The following is a 15958-nucleotide window of genomic DNA, read 5'->3' as shown; positions in this document are numbered from 1 at the left end:
TATGCTGCATTTATAAACAAGTGTTTTTGCTATATTTCTTTAAAACTACTTATGATTTGACATTTTAAAAAATGAGAATGGCTATGCCATGACTAGTGAATAGGGAGATCTGAATAATACACATCTTCCATGAATGTTTTGGAGTCATTGAAGCCTTTAGTAATGGACTAAATGGCTGCTATTATTGCTTGCATAATCTGCATATTTGGAAGGTCTCAGTTCATGGGCTACCTTACCCTGGATCCTGGCCAGTCTGAATCCTGTGCACCCGGGGGAGCTTAGAACAGTGGTTCTCCAGTTGGGGTGCCTGGACTAACAGCAGCAGCATAACCTGGGAACTTGTCAGAAATTTACGTCCTTGGTCCCCATCCTGAACCTGCTGCATCAGAAGCCATGGGGGTAGGGCCTAGCAACCTGTGTTATACTAAGCCCCCCAGGACATTCTGGTAGCCACTCAAGTTTAAGCACCCCTGGCCTTTTCCAAGGTTTTGGTGGCTAAGCCTGTTACAAAGCTCCCCCTTTTTTCTGAATTCCCCTCTCTAACCCTGGTCTCACCCTTAATTACATGGCAAAGGTGTGCATTGGGGGTTAAGAGTTCAGACTCGGAAGTCAGAGTTCTGGGTTCTAGATTCAGTTGTACCCCAACCAGTTGGGTGACCATGGCCAAGACAGGTAATTTATTTGTGTTTTGGTTTCTTTACCTGTAAAGGTGGGGGAGTGATAATAATAATAGTGTTTGTCTACAATAGTGATTGCAATGATTAAATGAGTTATCACATTAGGGAACCCAAGCAGTGCCTGGCACATATTAGGTGCTCAAGATATGTTACTGGTCGGGAACGGTGGCTCACACCTGTCATCCCAGCATTTTGGGAGGACAACAGGGGCAGATCACTTGAGGTCAGGAGTTTGAGACCAACCTGGACATCATGGCGAAACCACAACTTTACTAAAAATACAAAGAAAAATTAGCTGAGCTTAGTGGCATGCACCTGTAGTCCCAAATACTCGGGTGGCTGAGCCAGGAGAATCTTTTGAACCTGGGAGGGAAAGGTTGCAGTGAGCCAAAATCGTGCCACTGCACTCCAGCCTGAGTGACAGAGTGAGACTCCATCTCAAAAAAAAAAAAAAAAAAGTTACTAATTGCAGTTATCAGTCTCCCACCTAGCAAGTAAGTGCTTTAGGTAGAGAACACGTGCTCTGATGGATTTTTGTCTATACAGTGCCAAGCTGCAGGCTAGATACCAAGTAGGCACCCCACTGCATCCCCCTTGGTCATGGTTTTCCATTCCTGGCTAAAGTTTAGATCTTGTCCATTGTACTTGTTAAAAAGACAAGGCACTCATTTTTTCTTTTCTTTAATTGAACACCTTGTGCATGCCAGGCAATAGGCCAGGCCCTGTGCAAACATTACCTCACATAATCCTCATTGCCAGTCTAGGAAGAAAGGAATGTCCTTACGTAACAGAGTAGAGGATAGACTCAGAGACGCTCAGTGGTTTCCCTGGTGTCAACAGCTGGGTAAATGGCAGAGCCAGGATTAAAAAGCAGGTGTGTCTGAATTCAACATAGAGGGTTCCTCTAGGGAAGAAGAAGTGAACTCTCTAAGATAGAGACTGCCTTTTCCTTTACTGGAAATAGTCTTATAAATTTTTCTAATTATAATGTGACCTATATTTGTTTAAAACTTCAAACAACATAGAAATATGACATATATGGCGAGTGGACATATTCTCGTAACTCTACCTACCAAGAATAAACACTTTGGTAATCCAGTAGGCATAAGCCTGATTTTTTAAGTACATGTAAAAACACAGACATTCACTGTTTTTCTTAATAAAAAACAAAATCATACTTTACATCTTTTTATACATTGCTATTTTTAACTTAATCTACCGAGACATCTTTGCATGTCAATACATCCATTTGCTAATGTCACATGGATTGAAAACTAGATCTCCTGGCTCCTCCCAGCTCTGTCCCATTCCAGGACCATTTTCTTTATGCCAATTGCCAATATTTCTCAGCCAAAAGCTGAGACTCTTGGCAGAGTTTTTCACTTGACCCAGTGTACCTTCATGTGTAAATAGGCTGTTCTCTAATTATAATTCATGATGTTTGCATGTAATAGAAGTCCTGCCTGAGAAGTGTTAACTTCATTGAATATCAACCACAGAATTTTTTTCTTCCAAATCACCACCCCCCTCCTCCCAAAAATAGAAAAAAAGGAAAAGAAACGGCCAGGGCTACAGACAGGCCTTTATTTCGAAGACATTGCCTGAGCACTTGTATTAGGTCATGTTTTCTCTGGCGAGAACTGCCCTTGTATTTTTTTTTTTCCTGTCCGTTTAGTCTATAAATGAAATGGAGTTACTGCCCCTATTAAAATGGAACATTGTGCCCTTAGTTTGCTCTTAACGGGTGGGAAAACCCCATTAAGTGTTTGTGAAATATGTCTTAAATACAGGAATTTTAATCTAGTGGTCTAATAAATCCCTCTCCTCTACTCAAATGAAAGTCTTAGGTTTTCCGGCATCTGTTCAGTTATTTGTTCACCAAAACTGCCTTACAAAAACCTGACCCTGACAACTATGAATTAAGGACGTTTCTTCCATCAGGATTTTTTTTTTTTTTAAAGATGTCTTTCAAAGTAAGAAGGAACTTTGACAGGTGTATTCCATGGTAAGACACTATTTTTGAAACATGCCTGGAATTCTTGCTCTTCTAGGGTAAAAGCCATGAAATCTCTATGGCTGTCCCAGGATGTGACAACTCATAATATTCTAGGACCTAAGACTTCATAAAATAGTGAGTCCATTCCTTTGCCTCAATGTTCAATGGCTTCTAAAAAGTACACTCTCCTTTGGGAGCATATTTCACGGGAGTTGGAAAGTTCCTCCTTAGCATATCAAGCTGGATATAAGTAGATTAAATTCATCTCTTCTGCATATTTCTGTCTACTTTTTTTTTTTAGGGAAAAGGTGTTTATTAGGAAACTCTGAGTATATTTGCGTGTATAAGTTCTATCTTTTTATTGGAAGCAATAGGAGAAGATGTACACTTACATTTGAGGTCAAAGTTTATATATTTTAGCCCCAACAATTTAATATTTATTTCCTACAATCAAGGGCATTTCCCTTTATAATAAAAATGGAACTATTAAAAATGGAACTATTAAATTCAGAACACTAGTATTGACACATTGTTACCCTATAGTTCTCAGATGTCATTCAAGTTTCCCCTGTTGTCTCTATGATGTGTTTGTAGGCTGGCACGGTGGCTCACGCCTGTAATTCTAACACTTCAGGAGGCTGAGGTGGGAGGAGGCTAAGGTGGGAGGAGGCCAAGGTGGGAGGAGGCTGAGGTGGGAGGAGGTTGAGATGGGAGGGTTGCTTGAGTCCAGGAGTTCAAGACCAGCGTGGGGAACACAGCAAGACCCACCTCCACACGTAATAAAAAGATTAGCCAGGTGTGGTGGTGTGCACCTGTAGTCCTAGCTACATGGGAGGTTGATGAAGGAGGATCGCTTGAGCCCAGGAGGTCTAGGTTGCAGCAGTGAGCTGTGATCACACCACTAGGATACCCCATCTCAGAAAGAAAAAAATGATGTGTTTGTAGCCAAAGGATCCAGTTCAAAATCACACATTACATTTAGTTTTCTTGCTTCTTTTAGCTTCCTTCCAGTCTGGAGCAATTCCTCAGTCTTTGCTTGACTTTCCTGTGTGTCTAGTGTATTTCAGCAGAACGAGGTAGAATATACTTCAAAATAAACAATATCCGTGGGGATCCCACCTACACTGTGACTTTTGAAATGGGATGGAAGTAGGAAGGGAGCGTGTTCCAGCAGACATCTGGGATTGATACTTCTCAAAAAGTTCACTTGAAATCCATGGTCGTGATGTGATTCATTTCCTCTTGCCTAAGGGGTAGGTCTCACTGCTCAGGTATTCATTCAGTCACCAACTTCCTTCCTTCCTTTATCCCTTCCTTCCTCCCTTCTTCCTTTCTTCATTCCTTCCTTACCCTTTCCTTCTTTCCCTCCCTTTTTCTTTCTCTCTCTTTTCTTTCTTTCTTTCTTTCTTTCTTTCTTTCTTTCTTTCTTTCTTTCTTTCTTTCTTTCTTTTCTTTCTTTCTTTCTTTCTTTCTTTCTTTCTTTTCTTTCTTTCTTTCTTTCTTTCTTTCTTTCTTTCTTTCTTTCTTTCTTTCTTTCTTCTCTTTCTTTCTTTCCCTTTCTTTTTTTCTTTCTTTTTCCTTCCTTCCTCCCTCCCTCCCTCCCTCCTTTTTTCTTTCTTTCTTTCTTTCTTTCTTTCTTTCTTTCTTTCTTTCTTTCTTTCTTTCTTTCTTTCCTTCCTTCCTTCCTTCCTTCTTTCTTTCTCTCTCTCCCTCTCTCTCCCCTCTTTCCATTTAACGAGGCAGCAAATATTTGAGTGTCTATTAAAATAAGGGGGAAAAAAAATAAATGCACTTTCCCAGTGAGTATGGACCTCAGAATCCTCCTCAACACAGCATCTCCAACCCATTTCTTCCTATAGGCATGCTAGAGGAAAACATGAGAAAGCACAACTTAGGTGGCCAGGGATTCCCAAACACCATGTGAAACAGGGCCTTACATGCAGAAAATACTTATGGAATTAATTTAACCTGGTGTTAAATAATCTTTCCTTTCAGGGTAGGAGAGGAGATGAGTCAAAGAGCAAAAATAAAACAGAGAAGAAAACCACATAATACAATATTGAGTCAAGTATGTGCTTGTTCCTTTTGTTGCCTATCCTGAGGAGGACAGACGACTGGAAAATTTGAGTTGCTAAGAGCTGAGGATTGTCCCAGATACTATTATGAAGATAAAAGAGGAAGTGGAACTGAGTTCATTAATAGTGACTAAGAAAACCCTTAATGCTTGTTTTAGTTTGTGATTTTAGAGATCATGCCCCACCAATTGGTTCTGCCCTGATATAGTTTCCTGTCAGAGTCTTGACACTTGAAGATTTGATCATTATTCAGAGTATTTGTAGAAGTTCTTTTCTGAGTGGGGAAGGGGAAGCGGAGTGCAATATAAAAAAATCTTGCTTAATTTTTTGGAATAATTTTTTTTTACTGGTGATAAGATCTATAAACTTTGAGGATAGATTTAACTTGGGGAAAGAATAAAATATCACACAGAATAAATAGATAATTTACTTGGTTATACTAATCTAGAGTCCAGTAACTAAGATGCAATCATGATATTTTGTTTAAAAAAAAAAAGTGGCCAGGCTCGGTGACTCACGCCTGTAATCCCAGCACTTTGGGAGGCCGAGGCAGGTGGATCACCAGGTCCGGAGATCAAGACTATCCTGACCAACACAGTGAAACCCCGTCTCTACTAAAAATACAAAAAAAGTAGCCTGGCGTGGTGGCGGGTGCCTGTAGTCCCAGCTACTCGGGAGGCTGAGGCAGGAGAATGGCGTGAACCCGGGAGGCGAAGCTTGTGGTGAGCCAAGATTGTGTCACTGTACTCCAGCCTGGGCGACAGAGTGAGACTCTGTCTCAAAAAAAAAAAAAAAAAAAAAGAATAAATGGGCTGGGCACGGTGACTCAGGCCTGAAATCCGAGCACTTTGGGAGGCTAGGGTGAATGGATGGCCTGAGCTCGGGAGTTCAAAACCAACCTGGGCAACATGGGGAAACTCTGTCTCTACTAAAAATACAAAAAATTAGCCAGGCCTCTTGTCACACGCCTATAGTCCCAGCTACTCAGGAGGCTCAGGCACGAAAATCACTTGAACCTGGGAGGCAGAGGTTGCAGGGAGCAGAGGTCACGCCACTGCACTCCAGCCTGGGCGACAGAGCGAGACTCTGTCTCCAAAAAAAAGGAAAAAGCCTAAGTGAATAATAATGTTTTTTTGTGCCTCACTTGTAAATGCCCATTTAGACATTTCCAAAGGCCATGTTCAAAAAGGAATTCCAAGAACATTTGGTGGGAGGGGGATGGCATCGTATTTGTTCTGAAGAAATACTTGTGAAAAGTTGTCATGTGACAAACTCATTCAGGTAAGGTGACTAAAAACCTATGTTGTCACTTTATCATTGCCTCCTACTTCTCTTCTGACTGGTGCCTAGAAAAGAGAGATCCGAAAGAGGGAGAGAATAATCCACAATTAAGATCCAGATTATTTTAGAGGAAAGGGAAAGGAAGGAATGAGAGCAAAAATTGGGCCCTGGGGGTATTTCGAGACTGTTTTTGGCCATGCTTTGCTGCCATTTGGCAAGGCAACCCTGGCCTTGTGTCCTTACAGCCATCTGACCGACGATGGCCGGAAGCCGACTATGACAGAGGCTTGAGATATTGCAGATCGGGTTGGGGAAGGTCAAAATAATTAGTCATTGGAGATGATATGAGGAAGAGAAGGAGGGGGAGGTTGGGGGAGTGGGTGCAACAGTAACAGTTCTAGTGTTGGAGCTGAGGAAGCCAACTCTGAAACATTTGGACCTTTGTTGTCTGACATTGCTTTTGCCACTCCTTCCTTCCTCCCACCTTTGCCTTCCCCACCACCTCCTCCAAACTCCCCTGCCCTCTATCTCTGCCCCCACTGATGACCTCTCCATGTGAGTCGTAGGCTTTTACTACCCATGATTTCTTTTCTCCAAGCAAAAGAGAGAAGAATTTATTTCATTCTCAGCAGCATCCCTGGCCAGCCTCATCAAAGGTGAGATGCTCCCAGGCTGACCTTCCTTTAGGACTGCCATTGGGCGGGTCGGGGGAGAAGACATTCCAAGAAGCAAGGGGGCACTTTCTGAAAGCGCTTTTATTACCCACGCTGCTGCCCTGGCCCTCCCCCATCATTCAGCCTACTTTGAAATTAATTAATGCACAGCTCAGAGAATGCGGGCTTTATCTAATAAAACCTCTCCCTTACTCTGCCCTTGCTCTGAACCCATGCCTCAAGCATTTTAGTGAATTTGAGGCTGTTGACGTGGGTGGATTGACAGCCCTTGATTTGGGAGGCCTCCCTCTTTGACTGAAGACAGGTAGAGACAGTGGCGGCAGCAGCACCCAAAACAATCTGGCTGTTTGTTTCTCTCTCTCCTGGAAACACCCAGCCTTGGGGGCCAGGGCTGAGCTTAGATGCTGCCTTCTTTGGAAAGCCTTTTTAAAGTCATGCACACTTGTGATTCTGAAACGTTGCTGCATGTTAGAATCATCTGGGGGAATTTTAGAAAACCCTGGTGTTCAGGTCACATCCCAGACTAACCACGCTAGTTTCTGTCCGTGTGATTCTAACCAGCAGCTAAGTTTGAAAACCAATGGCCAAGAGCAGTGCTTCTTAAGCTTTAAGTTGCAAATGAACCCTCTGAGTGAAGATGTTGTTAAAACGAAGATTCTGATTCAGTAAGTACTAGGTGGGATCTGATATTCTACATTTCTCGTTTGCTCCCAGGTGACAATGACACCACCAATTCACAGACCACACTTTGAGAAGCGAGGTTCTATAGCAATGGTTCTCAATTCTTACTGTGCATCAGAATCACCCGGAAGACTTGCTGAAACACATACTCCTGGGCCCCATCCTTGCAGGTTCTGCTTCAGTAGGTCTGGGTGGAGGGCCTGAGAATTTTCATTTCTAATAATTTCCCTGGGTGACTGATTCAGGAACCACAGTTTGAGAACCACTGGCCTAGACTGCTTTGCTCATGCCCCCCTCCAGGTCTTCCAGAGTGCCTAGGCTGACTTCATTGTGGCAGTCATTTATTCAATCAGCTGGTATTTACTCGGACACTTCCCATGCTCCAGGGGTTGTACCAGGCGCATAGGAGGCAGTGCCTTGTAGCTGTTGTCAGCAAGAACTTTAAATATGGAAGATGCGTCGTAAATTCCAGCCTAAGCTTTTTAGCTTCCTAACGAGGACAGATTGTTTTATCTATACAATATGTCATAGAAGCTATTATATGTTGGAAACTCTGGAAGCTATTATATGTTGGAAATCTGTCTCTACAGAAAATACAAAAATTAGCTGGGTGTGGTGGTGCACCTGTAGTCCCAGTTATTCAGTGGCTGAGCTAGGAGAAGATCTATAAATATAGATCTGGAAGATCTATAATTACCTTTGACACTCAGCTCTACTTTGTAAGCTACATTTATTTATTCTTAGTTTCTAAATAGTATTACCATGGCCAGTGCCTTTCTTACAATTATAGAGTCATTTTATTTGTGAGATTAATGGTCTGAAACTTGGGTTTTATCAGAGATCTCTGGACTGGATGATAGGCGTGTTAAGAATTAACAGCCTGTAAGTTCTGGGATACCTGTGCAGAACATGCAGGTTTGTTACATAAGTATACACATGCCATGGTGGTTTGCAGCACCCATCAACCCATCATCTACATTAGGTATTTCTCCTAATACTATCTGCCCCCTAGCTACCCACCCCCTGACAGGCCCTGGTGTGTAATGTTCCCCTGCCTGTGTCCATATGTTCTTATTGTTCAACTCCCACTAATGAGTGAGAACATGTGGTGTTTGGTTTTCTGTTCCTGTGTTGGTTTGCAGAGAACGATGGTTTCCATCCATGTAGCTTCATCCATGACCCTACAAAGGACATGAACTCATCCTTTTTTATGGCTGTATGGTATTCCATGGTGTATATGTGCCACATTTTCCTTATCCAGTCGATCATTGATGGGCATTTGGGTTGGTTCCAAGTCTTTGCTATTATGAACAGTGCTGCAATAAACATACATGTGCATGTGTCTTTATAGTAGAATGATTTATAATCCTTTGGGTATACCCAGTGATGGGATTGCTGGGTCAAATTGTATTTCTGGTTCTAGATCCTCGAGGAATCGCCACACTGTCTTCCACAATGGTTAAACTAATTTACACCCCCACTAATAGTGTGAAAGCATTCAGTGTTTCTTTAATAGTAAAGACATTTTCATTATCAAAGAATGATGTTCATGTTTTTCTAGAAAAGCTATCATTACTCTATTTGTTTAAACTTTTATCTTGAATAAAAATAAAACAAGCAAAAAAAAAAAAATTAACAGTCTTTGGCTGGGCGCAGTGGCTCATGCCTGTAATTCCAGCACTCTGGGAGGCTGAGGCAGGTGGATCTCTTAAGGTCGGGAGTTCAAGACCAGCCTGGTCAACATGGGGAACTCTGTCTTTACAAAAAATACAAAAATTAGCTGGGTGTGGTGGCGTACCTGTAGTCCCAGCTATTCAGTGGCTGAGCTAGGAGAATTGCTTGAACCCAGAAGGCAGAGATTGCAGTGAGCCAAGATCATGCCACTGCACTGCAGCCTGGGTGACAGAGCAAGACTCCGTTTCAAAAAAAAAAAAAAAGAATTAGCAAGGAGGAGATTGGGTGGACCAATGCTGGGAATAGAATCCTGAGACTGAAAATACTGTCATTAAAAATATCTGTAATGTCCTTTGAAGTGAGGAGGCTCATTGCCTTTTCCCATTTCAAGAATCTCAGCAATTCTGAGGAACCAGAATTTTCCCTTTAAATTGAACTTCTGTCTTTCTTACTTTATTGTCAGTCCATTTTTAAGTCAAATTCCTGAGATATGATTCACATGTAAAAGCTGTGCATATTTAGTGCGAACCCCTTGATGAGTCTGGAGATAAGTGTATACCTGTGAAGCTATCACCACAATCAACACCATAATCATTTCCCTCACCTCCAAAAGTTTCCTTCTGTCCTCTTTGTTTAATGTGGTTATTATTGCTGTGATAAGAGGACAATGTAAGATCTACCCTTCTAGCATATTTTTAGTATGCAATATGGTTAACTATAGCCACTATGTTGTTCTCTGGATATCTAGGACTTATTTATCTGACATAATCAAAACTTTGTATCACTTGACCAAGATCTCTCCATTTCACCCTCCCTGTAGGCTTGGCAACCACCACTCTGCTCTCTGCTTCTGTAAGCTTGACTATTTTAGATTCTTCATAGAAATGGGTTCATCTAGTACTTGTCCTTCTGTGCCTGGCTCATTTCACTCACCATAGTATCCTCCGGGTTCATCCACATTGTTTCAAATGGCAGGATTTTCTCGCTTTTCAAGGCTGAGTAACAATTCATTATATGTATATACCACATTTTCTTTATCCATTTATCTGTCAATGGACATTTAGGTTGCTCTCATGTCTTGGCTAGTGTGAATAATGCAATTCTGATTTCAATTCCTTTGGATATACACCCAGAAGTGGGATTTCTGGATTATATAATGATCTATTTTTATTTATTTATTTAGAGACAGTCTCACTCTGTCACCCAGGCTGGAGTGCAGTGGCACCATCTCAGCTCACTGTAACCTCCACCTCCTGAATTCAAGTGATTCTCCTGCCTCAGCCTCCCAAGTAGCTGGGATTACAGGCATGTGCCACCACGCCCAGCTAATTTTTTAATTTTTAGTAGAGACGGAGTCTCACCATGTTGCTTGGGCTGGACTCAAACTCCTGGCCTCAAGTGATCCACCTGCCTTGGCCTCCCAAACTGCTGGAATTACAGGTGTGAGCCACTATGCCCAGCCATGATGACCTATTTTTAACTTTTTGAGCAACCTCTACACTGTTTTACATAGTGGCTGCACCAGTTTACATTCTGACCAAAATTATACAAGAGTTCTCTTTCTTCCACATCACCACCAAAACCTATCTTTTTAAGACAGTAGCCATCCTAACAGGTGTGAGGTGAGATCTCATTGTGGTTTTGATGTGCATTTCTCTGATAATGTTGAGCATCTTTTCATACATGTTGGTCATTGGTATGTTTTCTTTGGGAAAATGTCTATTCAAGTCTTTTACCCCTTGAAAAATCTGGTTCTTCTTTACTTCCTTCTTTCCTTTCTTCTTTTCTTCTTCCCTTCTTCCCTTCCTTTCTTCTTTATTTCTTTGCTTCCTCTCTTCTTTTCTCTTCCTTCCTTCCTTCCTTCCTTCCTTCCTTTCTTTCTTTCTTTCTTTCTTTCTTTCTTTCTTTCTTTCTTTCTTTCTTTCTTTCTTTCTTTCTTTCTCTCTCTCTCTCTCTCTTCTTTCTTTCTTTCTTTCTTTCTTTCTTTCTTTCTTTCTTTCTTTCTTTCTTTCTTTCTTTCTTTCTTTCTTTCTTTCTTTCTTTCTTTTCTTTCCTTCCTTCCTTCCTTCCTTCCTTTCTTCCTTCCTTCCTTCCTTCCTTCTTTCCTTCCTTCGTTCCCTCCTCCCTCTCCTCTCTGCCTCTCTCCTAGCGAATTGTAGGAGTTTCTTATACCTTTTGGAGATCAACCTTTAATTGTATATACAGTTTTGGTTTGCAAACATTTTCTCCCATTCTGTTAGTTGTATTATCATTTTGAAGTTTTTTTGTTCTGCGAAGAAACTTTTTAGTTAGATATAGTCCAATTTGTCTGTTTTTGCTTTTGTTGCTTGTGTTTTTGGTGCCATATCCAAGGAATCATTGCCAACGTCAATATCAAGGATACTTTTTCACATTTTTTCCTAGGATTTTTATAGCCTCAGATCTTAATTTAAATATTTAATTCATTTTAGGTTTGTTTTTGTGTATGGGGTAAGATAAGGATCCACTTTCATTCTTTTGCACATGGATATCCAGTTTTACCAACACCATTTATTGGACAGAATACCCTTTCTCTATATGTATTCTTGGGACCCTTGTCAAATACCAACTGACTATTTATTCACAAGTTTATTCCCGGGCTCACTATTTGTTTCATTGGTCTACATGTCTGTCTTTATGCCAGTGCTATATTGTTTTAATGCCTGTAGCTTTGAAACAGATTTTCAAATTAGGAAGGTGTGATGAGTGCTTTGGTTTCTGGGTAACTTGTGGTTCCATAAGAATTTTAGAATTTGTTTTCTATTTCTGCAAAAAAAAATGCCATTGGGATTTTAATAGGATGGTATTGAAACTATAGATAGCTTTGGGTAGTACAGACATTTTAACAACATTATTATTAATTGTATCAGTCCATTTCATTTAGTTGTCATCCAATAGTCTGAAAGCGTACTGAGGATAAGAATTACATCAGAAAATTCTCCTTTTATCTTTCTTGATTAATGCGCTAGTGCATAGTAAATATTAACTGAATGAGTGAATGCAGAGATAAAGATTAAGGGCCTCAAGGAGGGTGGTGGAGCTGGAATTTGGACCCAGCTCTATGTAAGTTTAGAATCTCTTCCTGTCCTGAGAATTAAATTTTTCCAGGCACCTGAATTCACTCACATATAATTGAGAAGAGGCTATGGACTCAAAAGACTGGAGTCCTTTTCTAACAGCTTTGAAATCATAAAGATGCAAAGAATGAAGATTTCTTTTCTTAATACATTGACAAATGTTAGCACACCATAGAAGGAATTTTCTATGTTATTGGAGATACTTCTAGGTCATGCTTGTCCTAGCAAAACTACAAATACTTAATTATGTTTCTACCTTATCTAAAATGTGTTTACCTCTCCAGCAGGTTGCTCTTTTAATAACTGCTATGAAGCAGAGCCATGGGTTCTTTGTATATCCCAGTCTACTAGAGTCAGGTGGAGCCATGTCTCCAATTCTGTCCAGTGGGCTGTGAGAAGAGGGAATACATGTCATTCACATGCCAAAGCACACAAAATCAGATGTGGGTTCTCCATGAGCTCTCTTCCCCTTCTGTGGTGACCATGGAGGACTAATATTGCAGATGATGCAGCTAAGACTAGGTAGTCAATGGATCCTGCCATCAGCCTGGATCCTTGAATGGCTATGTGGAGCAGAGCCCCCTTACATTACCTGCTGGACATACAACACAAGTAAGAAGTCAACCTTTATGATATTGAATCACTAAAATTCCAGAGAAATTGTCTGCAAAATAGTCTAGCCTCGTTTGAATAATTTAAATCCCAACAGAGCAAGTCAAGTTTGTTCTCTCATGGGGACCTTTGTTAAAATTGATGGTCTTCCTGAATTCTTTTCTTTTTCTAGCAATTCAAATTCTACTCATCTCCCACAACCCATTTAGCCTGTGACACCGTCATTGGCAGCCATAGTCAACAATGATTTCTTCCTGTAGTTCATTCATTTCACAAATATTTCATGAGTATTTATTATGTGCCAAGTAGATTAAATAAAAATTAATGAGCCTAAGTACTAAGATAGAGAAAGGACATGTTTCCTGGCCTTAATACCTCTCTAGGACCTTTTTAGTCTCTGATTACCTTATTTTTTTCACAATGTGTTTATATGATCTTCTGCTGTAGTTTTATGAGTGTTTGGCTGGCCAGAGAGGATCCTGATGTTCTTAAATAACCTTTCTTTTATGCCCTTTTCTTCTCTCTTTTCTATTCTCTGTGAATTTTTGCTGCCTTAGGCTGTCAAATAAACACATTGCTAGGAGGATCACCTCAACCTGTAGGAGCTTCCTTCCTGCCAAGAAGCTGGTTCATTCACCACTGAGCATCATCATCATGGAATGTAAGTGCATGCTTTGCTCTGGGCTCTCAATCCCACTGGGACTTGGACCTGGACTCAGTCAGCTGCTTGATTTTCAGAAGGGAGGCTGACCCCGTGGGGCAGGCAAAAGCTTGTTTTGATAGTCATCACCATGTGGAAGCTGTGTGTATGTGCCAATTTACACAGCATCAAGGTGTTAGATTTGCTACTTGGAGTTTGACTCCACAAAGAAAAGCACTGCAGGTTCAGGGAAGCTTAGTTTTTCCTGGCTTCGATGCTCTCCTCTAGATGGAAGGGGACCTGTAACAGCTGAGTTGAGAGATAACCCATGACACCCGGAGCCCAGATTGGGGAAATGCCCTGCTTCATGTAGCACAGTGAGTGGGGATCAGAGCTGGAACTAGAAACCAGGACTCATGGGTCCTAATGCAATGTCCATCCTTTCATATCATACTCTCTGGCTACACTTTTCAGGACAAATATTATAGTCATTAAGCCTCCCTTATGAGGCAAAATTATCTAAATAAAAATAATAATTAGTAACGATAATTTCTACCTTATAGTTAACACCACTCAGTCTATACCAGGCTTGAACAGGGTAGACCATCTACTAAGAGTGTAGTAGGCCCTCAATAAATAATAATTGGATGGGTGAATGAAAGACAGCATAGTAAAGTGCTTAAGAGGAGGGGTGGGGTTCAAATCCTGGCTCATACAGTTACAAGCTGCAAGACTTTAGCAAGTGAATACAACCTCTCTGTGCCTCCTTCTCTGCAGTGTTCACATCGGCATAATAATATTTATAACCATTGAAAGGATTGAATGAGGTGGTGCAAGCAAACATTTACTGGCACGCAGTGGGTGCTTGATAACGGGAAACCCATTACTACCCTTATCATCATCATCATCATCGTCATCATCTTCACTCTTGCTTAGAGTAGAGGGAGGAACAGAGAAGATTAAAGTTAGAGGCAAGAAGCCTACTTAAGAAGTTATTGTAATTATCCACTCAGTATCTCCCATTACTGAGCCCTTTCCACCTGCCAGACACTGTGCTAAGTGCTTGATGTGCAATATCCCAGGTAACATCACTCTGAGTTTTATGTGTGCATTAGACAAAATAAAAAGCAAGCAGGATTCAAAATATTTGTCCCCACTCCAAGAAAAAACCTGCCTGTGTCATCACCATGAGCCTTGTCCCAACATCCCAACTTTGTAAGGCATTTTCCAAAATGAGAGAAGATTCTGCACAATAGAAATTTGAATGTTGGGCCACTGAGAGTTTCACAACTTGTGTCCCCAAAGTATAGTGCCAGCCACCGTTCTTCTATGAGGATTCGAGTTTCATCAACTTTATCACTGGGGTTGCTGGAGAAAAGGTCATAGATGTGATAGATGCCCTGAAGCCAGGAACAGCTGTGTCTAATAGCATCAAACATGAATGGGACTCTGGGTCAGTCTCATATTCTTTTCTTGTAGGGACCAGCGTTTCTCTTTCACCAAAGTGAAATGCTTAGGGAAGCGTTACCCTGCCATATGTCAGCCTTGATGGATGAGCCAGTGCTACGATGGATTTACCAATCCCATGACATGGTATAAAAACTTTCTCAGACCTAGCCACAATTTTGATATTCTTTCTGAGAACTTTGGAGAGGCAGACTGATGCTTTCATTGGTCATCTGAAAAAAAAAAAAAAAGAGTCACTACCAAGTCGGTAGTGCTGAGCTGAGGTCTGTGGAGAAATTCATGTATAAGTTTTGTAAAGCTTCCGGGTCTTCTGGATCCAGGCAGATCTTGACAATTCAGAACTGTCCTATGAATTGCTCTGAGACCATCTCCATGTAGTTCTCCCATGCGATTAGTTACATCTCCTCCTGAAGCTTTCATGGGATGAGCAATTTGACGACTAAAAAACAAAAAACAAAAAAACAAAAAAAACTTGAGACTTGAGTGCAAATTATTATTTGGAAATCTTACCTCCTAATGACCTTATTTCAAAGGCAGCTTTACTGAGTTTGGTTGAAGATATGAAGGTAAGAAGTGCCTCTGCAAATTTATGTAGGGTGGAGGTGGTATGTCCAATTGCCCACATGACACAGTGCTTGTGCAATGCAAAGAACGTTCAAGAATCATCTGCTGTAGGAATGACAGAGAAGCTTCTTCTCAAAGTCTATCTTTTATCAGTGGGTAGTGGCTCCCTGAAACTCTCGGCTGAGATAGATCCTGAGAACTCATCCGGGTTCAATGGGAAAAATAAATAAAATGATTGACCAGTGATGTCTGTTGTGGATGCGACAATAGAGAGTTATGACCTGTGAGCCAAATATATATTCTCTTACCTGCTGTCCAATTTTCTCATTTTCTAGATGGGCAATCTGAGTTTCACGTAAAAATTACTTGCCCACATTTACATAATGTACTACGAGGTAACTCTACATTAAGTTAATGCCATTGTGTCTTTTCTACCACATGATAAAAATTAGCTCCAATCACCCATGAGAGGAAGCAGGCTGATTAGAGAAAAAAAAATTGTGTATGGCCTCACAATATAAG

General features: G+C 41.0%; 1 long non-coding RNA gene across 1 annotated transcript; it reads left to right on the top strand.

Moving 5' to 3' along the window:
- Positions 1-11152: 11152 nt before the first annotated feature.
- LOC110740766 lies at positions 11153-15102 on the top strand. The gene is made up of 2 exons (XR_002515875.2): positions 11153-13426; positions 14885-15102. It is a non-coding gene; the product is annotated as an uncharacterized LOC110740766 (long non-coding RNA).
- Positions 15103-15958: the final 856 nt, after the last annotated feature.

This window comes from Papio anubis, chromosome 9, assembly GCF_008728515.1.
Source record: "Papio anubis isolate 15944 chromosome 9, Panubis1.0, whole genome shotgun sequence".
Taxonomy (NCBI): Eukaryota; Metazoa; Chordata; class Mammalia; order Primates; family Cercopithecidae; genus Papio; species Papio anubis.
The sequence above is the reverse complement of the archived record's forward strand: the minus strand, read 5'-3'. Positions and strand labels throughout refer to the sequence as shown.